The sequence below is a fragment of the Oncorhynchus gorbuscha genome, unplaced genomic scaffold, assembly GCF_021184085.1.
Source record: "Oncorhynchus gorbuscha isolate QuinsamMale2020 ecotype Even-year unplaced genomic scaffold, OgorEven_v1.0 Un_scaffold_764, whole genome shotgun sequence".
In the NCBI taxonomy this organism is placed as follows: Eukaryota; Metazoa; Chordata; class Actinopteri; order Salmoniformes; family Salmonidae; genus Oncorhynchus; species Oncorhynchus gorbuscha.
Window position 1 is genome coordinate 227,606 of NW_025745557.1, and position 20,420 is coordinate 248,025.

Consider the following 20,420-nt stretch of genomic DNA (forward strand, 5'->3'; position numbering starts at 1 on the left):
AAATCATGCATTCACACCACGCTGCTCTTTGGTCTACTCAATACGACGATCGTGACATCTACAAATAAGTAAGAATAAAAAAGTTAAAATAACTTCTTAGATTTGATGCAGACATTATACATCTTAGTACCTTATCAATTTATGATTTGTATCAATGTGGACGAGACACAGGGGAGCAGGATCAGAGTATTTTTGCCGAGCAATGCAATGGATCATTCTGGCAATGATACCTGCGCCATCTACACGCTGCAAAGCCTCTTCGCCATTGTACACGATGGCCCACTGCTCTGAGACTTCCTTTGACCATTCTAAAGCCACCATCTACACGCTGCAGACACTCCCTAACTCTTCTCCATTGTACACGATGGCCCACTGCTCTGAGACTTCCTTTGACCATTCTAATGCCCTCATGGGACATCTTTGCCTTAATGGTCCTGGCTTTCTGGTCTAACTATTCATCTGACCTATCAGAATAGCATTCCCCGACAGACATATTGTGTTCTTTCATCCCTCTGTAAAAACATCTAACCGTTACACTGTCATGAAATATGATTATATATCAACTATGAAACAAATAGGACATGGCCTGCTTATGAGTTGCCATGAAATACAGTTAGATTAATTCAACTGAAAACGGCGAGAACAGGCGTTCGTAGCTGAATGCTTTGGCTAGCTTGAGAATAATAATTGCATGATTTATCATTCTACGGTATGCATGCATGTATGTAATATAGTAGAATGTTATGAACCGACACTGAATCGTAGGAGCTAACTTCTAGCTATGAAAAAGTTAGACGGAAGAACGCCCAGCGCTGCTTACCTGAGATGCCATCACCACACAGTCCTTCGTAGGTGTCCGCTATGACTTCCTTTGTGTCGGAAAGAAAGGCTGAACAGTATTGGTTGTAGTCAAATTGACACTCAGAAAATGGCCAAAATGGAGGGTGGTTGATAGCGAAATGACATTGGAGTTTTGTTTTCAAGTACATTTTTGGTTTTGAAAATATTTTGGGGAATAAAATGCATAAAGTTTTGCACTCTATTACGAAATATTTGATTGAAAACATGTTTGTTTTTTACTTTTTATTTTTGACTTGAAAATAAAAAAAGCTTTGCTCTCAACAAAAAGACATCCATTTGTTGCAAGTTTGGGAGGGTGCTAATAGCTGAACAATAGACTATTCAACCTTTACTAAAGAATAGTCTAATAGCCGAGCTAGGCGTGAAAAGACAGGGGTTTATCACAGACCAGATTTTCCTTAACGACCAAGGGGGAGTTCGAGCACTGATTGTGCTTTTGGGTCCCAATCCACTACCGTCTCTAACTGACAATGAATGGGCAATATAAACCAAATAATATAGACTAGAGCGAAACTGTCTGAATTTATCCAGTGTGTTTTTCTTTTTTCATGGAATAGAAAAACCATAATATTAATCAAATTAATTAAGCAAGTACCAGTCAAAAGTTTGGATACACCTACTCATTCCAGGATTTTTCTTTATTTTTACTATTTTCTACATTGTAGAATAATATTGAAGACACAACTATGAAATAAACACATATGGAATCAGTTAAGAACAAGGACAACCTACTCCTTCCTCCCCGTTGGGGGATTGAACCCCGGTCTCCCGCGTCTCTGCAATAAGGAAGACTACCAAATACTTGTCAAAGATGCCCTCTGGTGGTCAAACTAGCAATAACTTTCAGTAACATAAAAAATGACTGAGAATTAAATGACGTGCCACAGAATGATGAGGCAGCACACAGTCTCCGCAGTATGACACAAATTTTAGAGGAACCACTGTATCTGGCTTTAGCTAGGCTAAAAACATAGCAAGCTAGATAGCCTTTTAGCTCCCCACAGCTCTGTGGGAAATAATCACATTCATAATTAAATAATATGCCCTGGCAAATATTTGTATTCTTGCCAGTGTAACCTGTAACATTATCCCAGTTTAAAATGCTGCTTGAGTGTATTCACTCCCATATTAACTAAAAATAGAATGCTGTCATGTTTTGGTCGTGGAGAAAAAGCACATTTTTCGCAGCTGTATTTACTAGTAGCCTGAACTCTCTAGTTATTACTTTTAAACAAAATACATTTTTTGGATGGATTCTAACAAATCTACAATGTTATTTGGTTTATTGTTTGAACAGTCGCTGAGATTATATTTGTTTATCAATGCAAAATTGGCTACTTTGATGCATAGCCTATAGATTAGATCAAGGAACCAAGAAATCTTCATTGTCTACACAAGACTTCCCCAACGGCTACAGAAGGGATGACACAGCGTGATAATATTTTCATGTGGCACAGGAGTACGTCAAATGTTGGAGCGCACTACAAGGAGCCACCCCTTTTCGTGGCGAAAAACGACATTGCAACACTGCGCTACGCTCCGTTTGCTTATTCTGTGTAGACAGACCCCTTAAGAGTGCTTTAACACACAGACCCCTTAAGAGTGCTTTAACACACAGACCCCTTAAGAGTGCTTTAACACACAGACCCCTTAAGAGTGCTTTAACACACAGACTCCTTAAGAGTGCTTTAACACACAGACCCCTTAAGAGTGCTTTAACACACAGACCCCTTAAAAGTGCTTTAACACACAGACCCCTTAAGAGTGCTTTAACACACAGACCCCTTAAGAGTGCTTTAACACACAGACCCCTTAAGAGTGCTTTAACACACAGACCCCTTAAGAGTGCTTTAACACACAGACCCCTTAAGAGTGCTTTAACACACAGACCCCTTAAGAGTGCTTTAACACACAGACCCCTTAAGAGTGCTTTAACACACAGACCCCTTAAGAGTGCTTTAACACACAGACCCCTTAAGAATGCTTTAACACACAGACCCCTTAAGAGTGCTTTAACACACAGACCCCTTAAGAGTGCTTTAACACACAGACCCCTTAAGAGTGCTTTAACACACAGACCCCTTAAGAGTGCTTTAACACACAGACCCCTTAAGAGTGCTTTAACACACAGACCCCTTAAAAGTGCTTTAACACACAGACCCCTTAAGAGTGCTTTAACACACAGACCCCTTTAAGAATGCTTTAACACACAGACCCCTTAAGAGTGCTTTAACACACAGACCCCTTAAGAGTGCTTTAACACACAGACCCCTTAAGAGTGCTTTAACACACAGACCCCTTAAGAGTGCTTTAACACACAGACCCCTTAAGAGTGCTTTAACACACAGACCCCTTAAGAGTGCTTTAACACACAGACCCCTTAAGAGTGCTTTAACACACAGACCCCTTAAGAGTGCTTTAACACACAGACCCCTTAAGAATGCTTTAACACACAGACCCCTTAAGAGTGCTTTAACACACAGACCCCTTAAGAGTGCTTTAACACACAGACCCCTTAAGAGTGCTTTAACACACAGACCCCTTAAGAGTGCTTTAACACACAGACCCCTTAAAAGTGCTTTAACACACAGACCCCTTAAGAGTGCTTTAACACACTTGGGACACACTTGGATGTTAAGATTGTAAATGGTGGATGTGTGGGCTGTCTTGCGGTATGAACAACGTATAATGAGTTATATCGGGATTACACAGTTTGCTGAAGACAATTTCCATTCTGTCTGTCCAATAGCTTTCCAGTCGGTTGAAGAATTACGGTCAAGGCCGGCCCATTAATTGTGACAGTCTAATAAGCAAACGTCAATTAACTGAAACGCCTTTGAAATCCACAGAACACGTGGTTTTAGGAACTTTGTACTATTTATGTATCCACTGAAAGTATTTATTCACTTGGGGAAATGACCTATGCCTGCTAGGTTTGCACTTTTGTGGCCACTGTACTTCTGAGGCAGCAAAGTGACACTTACCAGGTTTGCAGGTCAGATAGATAAGATACGCGCTCTCACCACTGGTGTCCCCCAGGGCTCTGTCTAGGCCCTCTCCTATTCTCGCTATACACCAAGTCACTTGGCTCTGTCATAACCTCACATGGTCTCTCCTATCATTGCTATGCAGACGACACACAATTAATCTTCTCCTTTCCCCCTTCTGATGACCAGGTGGCGAATCGCATCTCTGCATGTCTGGCAGACATATCAGTGTGGATGACGGATCACCACCTCAAGCTGAACCTCGGCAAGACGGAACTGCTCTTCCTCCCGGGGAAGGACTGCCCGTTCCATGATCTCGCCATCACGGTTGACAACTCCATTGTGTCCTCCTCCCAGAGCGCTAAGAACCTTGGCGTGATCCTGGACAACACCCTGTCGTTCTCAACTAACATCAAGGCGGTGGCCCGTTCCTGTAGGTTCATGCTCTACAACATCCGCAGAGTACGACCCTGCCTCACACAGGAAGCGGCGCAGGTCCTAATCCAGGCACTTGTCATCTCCCGTCTGGATTACTGCAACTCGCTGTTGGCTGGGCTCCCTGCCTGTGCCATTAAACCCCTACAACTCATCCAGAACGCCGCAGCCCGTCTAGTGTTCAACCTTCCCAAGTTCTCTCACGTCATCCCGCTCCTCCGCTCTCTCCACTGGCTTCCAGTTGAAGCTCGCATCCGCTACAAGACCATGGTGCTTGCCTACGGAGCTGTGAGGGGAACGGCACCTCAGTACCTCCAGGCTCTGATCAGGCCCTACACCCAAATAAGCGCACTGCGTTCATCCACCTCTGGCCTGCTCGCCTCCCTACCACTGAGGAAGTACAGTTCCCGCTCAGCCCAGTCAAAACTGTTCGCTGCTCTGACTCCCCAATGGTGGAACAAACTCCCTCACGACGCCAGGACAGCGGAGTCAATCACCACCTTCCGGAGACACCTGAAACCCCACCTCTTTAAGGAATACCTAGGATAGGATAAAGTAATCCTTCTCCCCCCCCCCCTTAAAATATTTAGATGCACTATTGTAAAGTGGTTGTTCCACTGGATGTCATAAGGTGAATGCACCAATTTGTAAGTCGCTCTGGATAAGAGCGTCTGCTAAATGACTTAAATGTAAATGTAAATACCGGCAGCTGTCTACTTTAGCTCCGGTATGACTAGAATGCACGGCAGAGGAAGTCATGGAAGTCATGTTTTGTTTGTGAAATTAACATGCAAGTGGGACTACACTGTGTAACATTGAACAAAGAAACCATGGAGTCTCATTAGAGAGACATTATGGCTTTTGTGAACTTTAGACCAATGCTGGCCCTCAAAAGGGCATCGAGCACAAGTTTGTTTGGTGGTTGTGTGTGTCTTTGTCTAGAATGTTCCAGAGACCTTGAGATTTGAGTCTTTTAGCATTGTTTGGAGAACTGATGTTCTCATAGTTCTCTGTGGCTTGGGTTTATGTGTTCTACGCCACCAGGAGCCATATTGACTGCATTTCCAGCTAGGAAATAGCTACTTTGCATAGTTATTCTCTTTGCAGTTGTCATTGGAATTCCTTCTATAGTGTCCTCTACCTGCCTTTGACACTTGTATTGGGATTGTCCAAGCCTTGTTTGAAAAGGGAGGGAGAGAATGAGATTGAGCCAGCCAATCCCCCCTTCCTAAAAACCAGTGTTCATCCTGCCTCATGAGCACCCTCCCCTTTGGAAGCCATGCTCCACTTTCAGCGCACTGACTAGTGGGCCATTAATGTGTGCTCGTCAGGGCACTGCGCACAATCACACTGATACGTTGGGGGGAAGAGAGCACTAAATGTATTCGGTTGTGAGAATTGGAGCCCCCAGCAGGCACAATGGCCTGGTTTGTGTGTTGATGAGAATGCTGAGGGCTCCCAGGTGAGGTTATTGGGGATTCCCCCGCTGTGAGAGGTAAGGTGTGGAGTGACCCCCCCCCCTCCCCCCATACACCCCACCACAGTGTGGGCCGAGCGGTCTGAAAGACTCTGGGTGGGAGGAATTTCTCTGCATTCCCATCTACATTTCAGAGCAAAGCAATGGGCACACAAAGCTCCCACTTGCCACCTGTGTCAGCTGTAGTGGAATGACTCAGATAAACTGATTGTGTTGCTACTTTTGTGACTTTAAATTGTATATTGGAAGTTTATCAGACACATTTAGCAGGCGAGACCTTACTAGCACTACATTCAGACGTTAGCAACACTTAAATGAAAGCTTCAGATTATTTCCAAATATAAGATCTAGAGAAAGTGAATACCCGGTGAGTTAATTCTGTCAGCAGCCTAAATCATATGTGATTATGGAATAGAGAGATCTTTCAAAGGCAGGGTCACAGCTTTAGTCCAACATTTGGTAGATTTCTACTCTTGTATTTGTTTCAAATCAAAACTAGAGAACTCGGCTAGAAAAATATTGGGAAACAAACTAAATTGCTATTAAATGGGTAGACCTGCCATTACTCAAGCATAGTTGGGCATTACCTCTCAACTGTGAATTGTTGTCAGATATTGAGAGGCTAAATTCATTAATTTCTTTAAACTAAGGATTTGTGTGGTTTCATGAGCTGAGACATTGGGAAATATATTATAACTTCCATGATGTGCATCTTTAAGTGCTCTGCACCAAGTATGCTGATTCATACTGTATGTCAATAGCAATTCGGATTATATTTTGTTTTCAGAGCTTTAAAAGAGCACTGGAGGGCAATCTATTGTAGTCAAGATATTCATGTTGTGGTAATTTCAGCAGAAAGTCCATGTTTCTAGACGTTCGTTGGTTCTTCAAGTCTCCAAAGGGGGGCCCTGAAAGGTACACTCTGGACTCTGTCCAGTTTCCTGTTTTGCATAACATTTGACATGAACTCCGCTTTTACCTCTTGCATGGTGACCCAGTTCCATTCTCAACCAGGGATTTGGACCCAAACCTCTTCAGGCGAGCAAACAAAACCACAGTTTATGTCAGAGAGGAACAAAATGAGTCTGTGGATATGTCTCTGCTCAAACCTTTTCATGATTTTGGCCCTAATAAGTCGTGGTTGTGTTTGTTGTATCATCTTTAGGAAACCACTTTTTTTTCACGTACAATTGAAGTCGAAAGTTTACATACACTTAGGTTGGAGTCATTAAAACTCATTTTTCAACCACTCCACACATTTCTTGTTAACAAACTAGTTTTGGCAAGTTGGTTAGGACATCTACTTTGTGCATGACTCAAGTCATTTTTTCCAATAATTGTTTACTGACACATAATTTCACTTATAATTCACTGTATCACAATTCCAGCGGGTCAGAAGTTTACACACACTAAGTTGACTGTGCCTTTAAACAGCTTGGAAAATTCCAGAAAATTATGTCATGGATTTAGAAGCTTCTGACATAGAAGCTAATTGACATAATTAATTGACATAATTTGAGTCAATTGGGTGTGTGCCTGTGGATGTATTTCAAGGCCTACCTTCAAACTCAGTGCCTCTTTGCTTTACATCATGGGAAAATTAAAAGAAATCAGCCAAGACCTGGGGACAAAGATCATACCTTTTGGAGAAATGTCCTCTGGTCTGATGAAACAAAATATAACTGTTTGGCCATAATGACCATCGTTATGTTTGGAGGAAAAAGGGGGATGCTTGCAAGCTGAAGAACACCATCCCAACCGTGAGCATGGGGGTGGCAGCATCATGTTGTGGGGGTGCTTTACTGCAGGAGGGACTTGTGCACTTCACAAAATAGATGGCATCATGAGGGAAATTATGTGGATATATTGAAGCAACATCTCAAGACATCAGTCAGGAAGTTAAAGCTTGGGCGCAAATGGGTCTTCCAAATGGACAATGACCCCAAGCATACTTCCAAAGTTGTGGAAAAAATGGCTTAAGGACAGCAACGTCAAGGTATTGGAGTGGCCATCACAAAGCCCAGGCCTCAATCCTATAGAAAAGTTGAGGGCAGAACTGACAAAGCGTGTGCGAGCAAGGAGGCCTACAAACAATGTCTCAGTTACACCAGTTCTGTCAGGAGGAAAGGGCCAACATTCACCCAACTTATTGTGAGAAGTTTGTGGAAGACTACCCGAAACGTTTGACCCAAGTTAAACAATTTGAAGGCAATGCTACCAATACTAATTGAGTGTATGTAAACTTCTGACCCACTGGGAATATGATGAAATAAATAAAAGCTGAAATAAATAATTCTCTCTACTATTATTCTGACATTTCACATTCTTAAAATAAAGTGGTGATCCTAACAGACCTAAGACAGGGAATGTTTTACTAGGATTAAATGTCAGGAATTGTGAAACTGAGTTTAAATGCATTTGGCTAAGGTGTATGTAAACTTCCGACTTCAACTGTACCCAACGGATAACATCACCTCTGTCTGTAGTAAATCCATTAAAAAAGTCTCAGAGGCAGGGAATCCTGTTTTTTCTCTCTTTGCATCAGATTGCTATTGAGGCCCTCAATCATTTTTGCTCTACCTACCTTACCAACCCTTTATCTGAATTGACACGGGTGGCAGTGTATGGTTTCAAACCGGCAGCTTGTGGAATGCATCTTTCAAAATCTTGTGAAATATCTCAGGTCATGCTGTTGTTTTTTCCCTCGCCTGTCCACGTGATCTGAAGCGGAAGTAGGCAATCGCTCCTCTTGATATTGGTTGACCAGTTTCAGTCTGTCAGGCATGTATATTGCAGGATATCTGCTTGGATTTATTTCCCCTCTCTGACCTAAACTGCTGTTTTGTTTGCTTGCCTGCGAGGAAACTAATGCCGAAGATAGAGCTTCAACACGACATCTGAAATGTCCCCTTAGCTGAGGTTATTACAAATTACGATAGATTTTCATGTTTGTCTAGTTCAGACGGGCCATTTGAATGTGTTGGAATGATATGTCAATGGGTTTATACCCCGGACCTGTTGTTTCTCTAGAGAAAGAGTGACTTGTGATAGATGCTAAAATGTTCATACTCACGTGCACTCCCATCCTCTAGATAGAGCGGAATATGTGTGGGCAGGCTACCTGATGATGAAGATAACATTCAGTGAGGCAGAATTCCACTGTGTTTCAGTGGGTGTTGTCTTGTGTGCTGTCTTCTATTGGGAACACTGACGCACTTTGTCACAATAGTTATTCCATGGCTGATTCTCTCACCATGGAAACGATGGACAGAATCCTGCTCTGAAATGTTTTCTGGCTGTTTACATTGCTGATGTTCTTTGAATCAGCATTAATAAGACTAATGGGTCTAAAAGCAACCAGATTCATCAGCAAAGTGGCTTAAATCACATTGATTGATTTGGAAGCACTCATTTAAAACGTCATCCCAATTTACGATCCACTTAAAACTACCTCCACCAGGCTGTTTAGTCTCATGACTTGACAAGTTGTTGTGGGGATTGCATTGCCTTTTTCAGTTCCGTTTCAGCTGTCTAACTGGTTCACTACCGTTGGTTCCCAAATTATAATAGAAACATTGCCTCAGATCTCAGGTCAACTTTTATTGGTCTGTCGAGGACATCTCCCAGGATCCATTACTTCACCATTGGTTGCTCGCTTAGGTGGTCTGTGGAGTTAGATCACCCACTGCATGGTGATGATGCCAGCCAGCTGTAATACGGCTGAAGTTAAGTTACCTCCTTCCCCCCACACTAAGGTCATTGTTAATGTTGTAAATGACGATTGTATCTGGAAATGGCAGATTTTTTATGGAATATCTACATAGGTATACAGAGACCCATTATCAGCAACCATCACTCCTGTGTTCCAATGGCACGTTGTGTTAGCTAATCCAAGTGTATCATTTAAAAGGCTAATTGATCATCAGAAAACCCTTTTGCAATTCTGTTACCACAGCTGAAAAATGTTGTCCTGATGAAAGAGGCAATAACACTGGCCGTCTAACATTGGAACACAGGAGTGATGGTTGCTGATAATGGGCCTCTGTACGCCAATGTAGCTACAATAGTCATTTACAACATTAACAATGTCTACACTGTATTTCTGATCAATTTGATGTTATTTTAATGGACATAAAATTAGCCTTTCAAAAACAAGGACATTTCTAAGTAAGCCTAAACCTCTGAACGGTAGTGTACATTAGTCAGAACAGTTGACCTTTTCGTTGCATCAGTTAGTCATGTGCATATGTTTCTTTCCCTTTTAAATGTATGTTTTTTGTTTAGGCCAAATTCAATTGCTGCTTTTTGTTTTGTCTGAAAGGTTAGCTATGCCGTGTCCGTTTTGAAGTGGTGTTTAAAGTTGTTGTTGAGTCTCCTCAGCCTTGTTTTGACCAGAAACACCAGGCGCCGTCTGCCATTATCCTCCATTAAGCAGCAGTGACTCCGCTGTCCCCTCCAGCAGTGAACAAGTAACCAGAGTTTTGGGAGTGAAGAGACTCCTGAGAAAGTGTGTGTGCCCAGCGAGCCTGGCGCTGTGTGCGTGTGTGTATGTGAGTGAAATAGACTCCCAGCCTGCCGGCCCTTTCACGTCCCACCTGCACAGCCCCACAATGCCCCTTTGTTCCTAGACCACAGCACTGTGGGATAGCTGTTATTTGAGAGGCGAGGCGATGGCCACACCACCAACCCTTTATTCAGAGGAAAGATGGTAAATTCCTGCTATCTGGTTTCATTGTCCCCACTCACTCACTGCCACTCATGAAATACACACAAGGCTTCCCACTAGTCAATAGGCTACAACTTTCAAGGCAGCACACTTGAGCCCCCCTCTGTTTGCGACCAACATGTCATCCACAGAGTAAAAACCCAATACATGGTAGCTAAAGGCCTTCCCACACTAAGTCGGATTCACTCTTTTAAAATTATTACATGTCACACTGTGCGATGTTACCAAATAAAAAATCTTCATATCAACCTGTCCATATTGTACAATTTGCTTTAGTTCTGTCGTCACATTCTGCGATTGGCTGTTGAGGCTACGTCAGCCGACAGTCTACGTCAGCAGGAGTGGAGTATTTGATCTGTGCCAGCAGCGCAAGCCTCCCTCAGTGTTCATGTGTGAGTGAAGTGGAAAAACATAAATCAAATCAAATGTTATTGGTCACATACACATGGTTAGCAGATGTTAATGCGAGTGTAGCGAAATGCTTGTGCTTCTAGTTCCGACCGTGCAGTAATATCTAACAAGTAATCAAAAAATTCCTAACAATTTCACAACAACTACCTTATACACACAAGTGTAAAGGAATGAATAAGAATATGTACATGTAGATATATGGATGAGCGATGGCCAAACAGCATAAGCAAGATGCAGTAGATGGTATAGAGTGCAGTATATACATATGAGATGAGTAATATAGGGTATGTAAACATTATATAAAGTGGCATTGTTTAAAGTGATACATTTATTACATCCACTTTTTAATTATTAAAGTGGCTAGAGTTGAGTCAGTATGTTGGCAGCAGCCACTCAATGTTAGTATATATGCCATTTAGCGGACGCTTTTATCCAAAGCGACTTACAGTCATGTGTGCATACATTCTACGTATGGGTGGTCCCGGGAATCGAACCCACTACCCTGGCGTTACAAGCGCCATGCTCTACCAACTGAGCTACAGAATGATGAATGATGAAACAGTGATGGCTGTTTTAACAGTCTGATGGCCTTGAGATAGAAGCTGTCTGATAGAAGCAGTCTCTCGGTCCCTGCTGTGATGCACCTGTACTGACCTCGCCTTCTGGATGATAGCGGGGTGAACAGGCAGTGGCTCGGGTGGTTGTTGTCCTTGATGGCCTTCCTGTAACATCGGGTGGTGTGGGTGTCCTGGAAGGCATGTAGTTTGCCCCCGGTGATGCGTTGTGCAGACCTTACTACCCTCTGTAGAGCCTTACGGTTGTGGGCGGAGCAGTTTCCGTACCAGGCGGTGATACAGCCCGACAGGATGCTCTCGATTGTGCATATGTAATAGTTTGTGAGTGTTTTTGGTGACAAGCCAAATTTCTTCAGCCTCCTGAGGTTAAAGAGGCGTCGTTGCGCCTTCTTCACCACGCTGTCTGTGTGGGTGGACCATTTCAGCTTGTCCGTGATGTGTACGAAAAGTAACTTACAACTTTCCATCTTCTCCACTACTGTCCTGTCGATGTGGATAGGGGGGTGCTCCCTCTGCTGTTTCCTGAAGTCAACCATCATCTCCTTTGTTTTGCTGACGTTGAGTGTAAGGTTATTTTCCTGACACCACACTCCGAGGGCCCCCACTTGGGGGCAGCCCGTCAAAGTACAGGACCCAGTTGCACAGGGTGGGGTCAAGTCACAGGATCTTGAGCTAAATGACCAGATTGGAGGGTACTATTGTGTTAAATGCTGAGCTGTAGTCAATGAACAGCATTCTTACATAGGTATTCCTCTTGTCCAGATGGGTTAGGGCAGTGTGCAGTGTGATTGCGTCGTCTGTTAACCTATTGGGGCGGTAAGCAAATTGGAGTGGGTCTAGGGTGTCAGGTAGGGTGGAGGTGATATGGTCCTTGACTAGTCTCTCAAAGCACTTCATGATGACGGAAGTGAGTGCTACGGGGCGGTAGTCATTTAGCTCAGTTACCTTAGCTTTCTTGGGAACAGGGACAATGGTGGCCCTCTTGAAGCATGTGGGAACTGCAGACTGGGATAAGGTTTGATTGAATATGTCCGTAAACACACCAGCCAGCTGGTCTGTGCATGCTTTGAGGACGCGGCTGGGGATGCCATCTGGGCCTGCAGCCTTGCGAGGGTTAACACGTTCAAATGTTTTACTCACGTTGGCTGCAATGAAGGAGAGTCCGCAGGTTTTGGTTGCGGGCCGTGTCAGTGGCACTGTATTGTCCTCAAAGCGGGCAAAAAAGTGATTTAGTCTGTCTGGGAGCAAGACATCCTGGTCCGCGACGGGGCTGGTTTTCTTTTTGTAATGTGATTGACTGTAGACCCTGCCACATTCCTCTTGTGTTTAAGCTGTTGAATTGTGACTCTACTTTGTCTCTATACTGACGCTTAGCTTGTTTGATTGCCTTGCGGAGGGAATAGCTACACTGTTTGTATTCGGTCATGTTTCCAATCACCTTGCCCTGATTAAAAGCAGTGGTTCACGCTTTCAGTTTCACGTGAATGCTGCCATCAATCCAGGGTTTCTGGTTTGGGAACGTTTTAATCGTTGCTATGGGAACGACATCGTCAATGCACTTTCTAATGAACTCGCTCACCGAATCAGCGTATTCGTCAATGTTGTTGTTGGACGCAATGCGGAATGTATCCCAATCCACTCGATCGAAGCAGTCTTGAAGTGTGAAATCAGATTGGTCGGACCAGCGTTGAACAGACTTGAGCGCGGGAGCTTCTTGTTTTAGTTTCTGTCTGTAGGCAGGGAGCAACAAAATGGAGTCTTGGTCAGCTTTTCCGAAAGGAGGGCGGGGGAGGGCCTTATATGCGTCGCGGAAGTTAGAATAGCAATGATCCAGGGTTTTACCAGCCCTGGTTGTGCAATCGATATGCTGATACAATTTAGGGAGTCTTGTTTTGAGATTAGCCTTGTTAAAATTCCTAGCTACAATGATTGCAGCCTCAGGATATGTGGTTTCCAGTTTGCAAAGAGTCAAATAAAGTTAGTTCAGGCCATCGATGTGTCTGCGTGGGGTGGAATATATACGGCTGTGATTATAATCAAAGAGAATTCCCTTGGTAGATAATGCGGTCAATATATTTTATACTAAAATTTAAATTGTCCTCCATCCCCTTGTATATACGATTTCTTCAACTTCCTAAAGGCTCAATTGCGACATCATTACTTCCAACATTCCATTCACTGTAATATACAACAATATAACTTTTGACACAAATCAGATACTTTGACCACTTTTTGTAATAACTCAGACAAAAAGTTAGAGGGTATGTATCACATGTTGGTTTACAGTACCAGTCACTAGTTTGGACACACCTACTCATTCACGGATTTTATTTTATTTGACTATTTTCTACATTGTAGAATAATAGTGAAGACATCAAAACGATGAAATAACACATATGGAATCATGTAGTAACCAAAAACGTGTTCAACAAATATATTTTCAATTTGAGGTTCTTCAAAGTTGCTACCCTTTGCCTTGATGACAGCTTTGCACACGCTTGGCATTCTCTCAACCACTGTTAAATCAAATCAAATGTTATTTGTCACATGTGCCGAATACAACAGTTGAAATGTTTACTTTACAAGCCCTTAACCAAGAATGCAGTTTTAAGAAAATACAACAAAAAAAGTAAGAGATAAGAATAGCAAATAATTAAAGAGAAGCAGTAAATAACAATAGTGGGGCTATATTACAGGGGGTACCAGTACAGAGGCAATGTGTTAATGTGCGGGGGCACCAGTGTCGAGGTAATTGAGGTAATTATGTACATGTAGGTAGAGTTATTAAAGTGGCTATGCATAGATGATAACAGAGAGTAGCAGCAGCGTGGGGGGCAATGCAAAAGTCTGGGTAGACATTTGATTAGATGTTCAGGAGTCTTCTGGTTTGGGGATAGAAGCTGTTTAGAAGCCTCTTGGACCTAGACTTGGCGCTCTGGTACCGCTTGTTGTGCGGTAGCAGGGAAAACAGTCTATGACTAGGGTGGCTGGAGTCTGACAGTTTTCAGGCCTTCCTGACACCGCCTGGTATAGAGGTATTGGATGGTAGGAAGCTTGGCCCCAGTGATGCACTGGGCCGTATGCACTACCCTCTGTAGTGCCTTGCGGTCGGAGGCCGACCAGTTGCCATACCAGGCAGTGATGCAACCAGTCAGGATGCTCTTGATGGTGCAGATGTAAAACCTTTTGAGGATCTAAGGACCCATGTCAAATATTTTCAGTCTTTTGAGGTGGAATAGGCGTTGTCGTTTTTGGTGACGTGGATGCCAAGGAACTTGAAGCTCTCAACCTGCTCCGCTACAGCCCCGTCGAAGAGAATGGGGGCGTGGCTCGGGCCTCCTTTTCCTCTAGTCCACAATCATCTCCTTTGTCTTGATCACGTTGAGGGAGAGGTTGTTGTCCTGGCACCACACAGTCAGGTCTCTGACCTCTTCCTCCTGATCTCATTGTTGTCGGTGATCAGGCCTATCACTGTTGTGTCATCAGCTACAGTGCCTTGCGAAAGTATTCGGCCCCCTTGAACTTTGCGACCTTTTGCCACATTTCAGGCTTCAAACATAAAGATATAAAACTGTATTTTTTTGTGAAGAATCAACAACAAGTGGGACACAATCATGAAGTGGAACGACATTTATTGGATATTTCAAACTTTTTTAACAAATCAAAAACTGAAAAATTGGGCGTGCAAAATTGTGCAGTATTTATTTATTTAGTTTAAAGAAAAACGTTTGTTGTTAGCATGTTTTTCACACTAGCTTTATCCATAAGGGAGCAGTGTTGCCAAGGCTACTGTTGCCTAGCAGCGCTTGACTCGTAGGGAGAGAATGTCTTCATAGCTGAACACTTAACTACTGACCACAAGTGCTGATCACAACTACTAACCACAACCACACAACTACTGACCACACAACCACACACATATTTACCACACAACTACTGACCACACAACTACAACTACTGATTACACAACTGCTGACCAAATCTCATGACCACAACCACGCAACTATTGTCCACAACCACACAACTACTGACCACACATCTAATCACCATAACTACTGATCACCTACTGACTACAACTACTCACCACAATTACTGACCAATATTACTGCCCACAACCACACAACTACTGATCACAACCACACAACTACTGATCACAACCACTGAACACAACTTCTGACCATGACTACTGACCACCACTACTGACCACACAACTACAGAACCACTCAATTACTGACCACAGCCACGTATTTACTGACCCCACAACTACTGACCACACCTACTGAACTAACCTACTGACCACAACCACACAACTACTGACCACACAATTACTGACCACAGCCACACAACTACTGACCACCCCTACTGACCACACAACTACAGAACCACTCAATTACTGACCACAGCCACGTATTTACTGACCCCACAACTACTGACCACACCTACTGACCTAACCTACTGAACACAACCACACAACTACTGACCACACAACCACCTGTCAACTACTGACCACAACCACCTGGCCACAACTGCTGACCACAATTACTGACCACAGCCACACAACTACTGACCACACCTACTGACCACAACCAAACAACTACTGACCACAAAACTACTGACCAGAACCACACAACTACTTATTCACACTACTGACCACTAGTGACCACTAACTTCTGGCCAAAAAGATAAAACTCCTGACCACACAACTACTGAGTAAAACTACTGAACCACACAACTACTGACCACAACTACTGACCAAAACAACTGACTATCGATGGGCATTCGAAAAGATTCCACTATTCAAATAATATAACAACTACTTAACATTTTTCCACTACCACAAAAATAATTTGAGGTTTAGCAAGCCCCACAACTTTACTAGTAAAGTTATAATCTCATTGACTCAAAACATTTCAGCTTTTTGTTTCTTATTTATTTGTAAATGTTTCTGAAAAGATAATTCCACTCTAACATTATGGGGTATAGTGTGTAGAATGTGACACTTTTTTTAAAGATGAATTTATAGAAATCGTAATATCAACTTGTAATATTATATCATGGAACACAATCTTCAAAAAGTCAGTAACCTCTATTGCCATGCAAGGGCATGGCCTTGCTTTGTTAATTTAGCAGGCAAGACCCTCTTATTTCCCGAGCCCGTATCACAGTCAAGACACCTATTTTATAGTAAAAAAAAAACATGATGTAAGATAACAGAATAAAATTGAACAGAATATTTTTCTAAATGAAATAAAGTTGTCACTGTGAAGTGATGCGCATATCGCGTCTGGAACAGTTCTTCTCAAAAGAATCATCATTTGAAACTGGGCTCAATTTGGCGAGTTGAAAGACAGTCTTCTTTTCAATATGCAGATGTTGGATTTAGTTTATTCTGCCTGTTCTTTTTGAATTTTTAAAATGGATGAAGAATTCCACATTGAACACTGCATGGTGATGAATTATGGCCACAACATCTGGTTTGGTGAGTAGGCCTAGGCTTAATGATCCTGATTTAAAATGAGCTTTTTGTCTTTATCAAACTAATGTTTTTGTGTGTTTTCAGTGTGGAACCTGTCTATGTTTAGGGGTGTTATAGCCTAGGCTAACCAATTCTAAATGCAAAGGCTCCCGAGTGGTGCAGCAGTCTAAGGCATTGCATCTCAGTGCTAGAGGCGTCACTACAGACCCTGGTTCTGTTTCAGGCTGTATCACAACCGGCCGTGATTGGGAGTCCCATAGGGCAGCGCACGATTGCCCAGTGTCGTCTGGGTTAGGGTTTGGCCGGGGTAGGCCGTCATTGTAAATAAGAATTTGTTCTTAACTGACTTACCTAGTTAAATAAATAAAATATATGTATAATAATAGCAGTTCACAAAGTGGCCTAAGCGGAAAATAGACAGGACACAATTATTCCAAAACCGCAGCTCGTTGTTGATAAAACTGTCGTCATTGGGCAAGGAATTTAGCTCGCGTATCCCATCAGCTACAGTGGTTGCTCAACTAAAAGTTTTGAGATTATGCTGCGGCATTTAGAGGTAATTTGTGGTTTAGTATGGCACCCTGCATCACTGCTTCATTGCTCTAAATCACCACAAGGTGGAGATTTAGAGCAATCACCACCACCTCTTCAGTATTACTTAAAACTGTTGTTACAATAAGGTTTTTTATTCTAAGAGAAACAAAAACGTTGAATTATATTCCATGATATTCTTAAGATGTATGTATGTGTTGACTAAATATAAACAAGTGATGTCAGCTAAATAATCAAGTTGATGGCGCATTCATATAGCTTCGGCACCTACATAAAGCTGAGTGACTCAGTCATTCATGGCTTTGATCAAAATAAATAAGTACCAACATTCTTTCTGATAGTCTTTAATAAAGAAATGTTTTGGTTATCCTGACCTGGACACCATTTATTATAATAGCCATTAAAGACAATTTCATATGATTATTTACACTAAACATCAATATAAACACGAAACAATGTAAAAGATTTCACTGAGTTAGTTCATATAAGGAATATCATAGAAGTCAACATCATCAGTACTAACTTACCAATCATGTATGTAGTAAATAAGAAGTGAAGCATGTGTTAGAGAGTAGAACTTGTAAGATAGTGATGAATAGTTTTTTTGTGGAGATATATTGCCATCTGGTGGTGACTAGAAACAATTGCATAATAGGAATGATTACAAATTGATGGTCCTTAAGTTATTGAATTTCACTTGCCACTGTCTATACGAACCCCATGAATGAGACTTGGACGTGTAGCATGGCAGACCACGTATTATCTTACTCTACTCCCTCTCCCTTTGGTAGCCTTTTGAGCTAAAGCCTAGGCATTAGCTCAGGGAGCTAATGCAAATCTTCATGTCTTAGACAAGGTTAGTCATACTCTGTAGAGTTCTCTTCCTCTGCTCTCTCTGTGGGCTCTTTAGTCACAACATGTGTTAGCTTCCCAAAATCCAAGTTTTCAGGTCTTAGACAAGGTTACTCATCATGCAAGCATGGTTCACCATACCACATCCCTACACTAGCACATTATGCCCACCCTGTAGAGTGTATTGTTTAACTATGCTTTCTCTGTGGTTTTTGTGTAGTTGCGACATCGAGAGTAAAGACACCCTGCGAGGCCTGCAGAAGATTGAGGACCGCCCTGAGGAGAGGATGATCCGGGAGAAACTCAAAGCTACCTGCATGCCCAACTGGAAGCATGAATGGCTGGAGAGACGCAGTAGGAGGGGCCCCGTGGTGAGCTGCTGTAACCTGACACACAAACACATGTGCGATCATGCAGACACACTCACACACACACACACACACACACACACACACACACACACACACACACACACACACACACACACACACACACACACACACACACACACACACACACACACACACACACACACACACACACACACACACACACACACACACACACACACACACACACACACACACACACACACACACACACACACACACACACACACACACACACACACACACACACACACACACACACACACACACACACACACACACACACACACACACACACACACACACACACACACACACACACACACACACACACACACACACACACACACACACACACACGCGCACACACACACACACACACACACACACACACACACACACACACACACACACACACACACACACACACACACACACACACACACACACACACACACACACACACACACACACACACACACACACACACACACACACACACACACACACACACACACACACACACACACACACACACACACACACACACACACACACACACACACACACACACACACACACACACACACACACACACACACAGGGCCATGATCTGCCCAACGATGCCTCTTTTTCAGACCAACTCAATGCATTTTATGTACGCTTCAACAATAACAACACCGTACCGTGCATGAGGGCCCCCGCCGACCTAGAGGACTGGGTGATCTCAACACTCGCAAGGCCGCAGTGCTGGATGGTATTCCAGGGAGCATGCACAGAAATGCTGGCAGGCATATTCACTGTAATTTACAAACTCTCCTTGTCCCAGTTTGTAATCCCCACGTCTTAAGATGACCACCATCGTTCCTGTTCCCAAAAACTCTTAAGGCTTCATTCCACAATAACTACTGCCCTGTAGCACTCACATCTGTAATCATGAAGTGCTTTGAAATGCTGGTTATGGCACATATCTACTCCATCATCCCAGACACCCTAGACCCACCCATCAAGTTTGCTGACGACACATGGTTGGTAGGCCTGATCAGTTGGTTTTGGGTGGTGCGGACAGCCCAGTACATCACTGGTGCCGAGCTCCCTGCCATCCAGGACCTCTATCAGACGGTGGGAAAGGAAGGCATGTAAAATATTTAAAGACTTCATCCACTCACGACATAGACTGTTCTCTCTGCTTTCACACAGCAAGCGGTACCGTGCATCAAGTCTGACACCAACAGGCTCCTGAACAGCTTCAATTCCTAAGCCATAGACTGTTCTCTCTGCTTTCACACAGCAAGCGGTACCGTGCATCAAACCTGACACCAACAGGCTCCTGAACATATTTTTTTCTTAACTGACTTGCCTAGTTAAATAAAAAAATAGACAGGTGCCTTTCCAAATCATGTCCAATCAATTGAATTTACTACAGGTGGACTCCAATCAAATTATAGAAACATCTCAAGGATGATCAATGGAAACAGGATGCACCTGAGCTCAATTCCGAGTCTCATAGCAAAGGTTCTGAATACTTATGTAAGTAAGGTATTTATGTTTCTTGTTTTTTTTTACATTTGCAAAAAAATCTAAACTGTCGCTTTGCCATTATGGTGTACTGTTTGTAGATTGCACATTGTAAATATGGTATTGGAAATGACCTTGTATCTAGGTTTCTTTGTTCTACC

General features: G+C 43.0%; 1 pseudogene; it reads left to right on the forward strand.

The window, feature by feature from the left end:
* Positions 1 to 274: 274 nt before the first annotated feature.
* The window catches only part of LOC124019201, a 71,541-nt pseudogene continuing 51,395 nt past the window's right edge, over positions 275 to 20,420 (forward strand).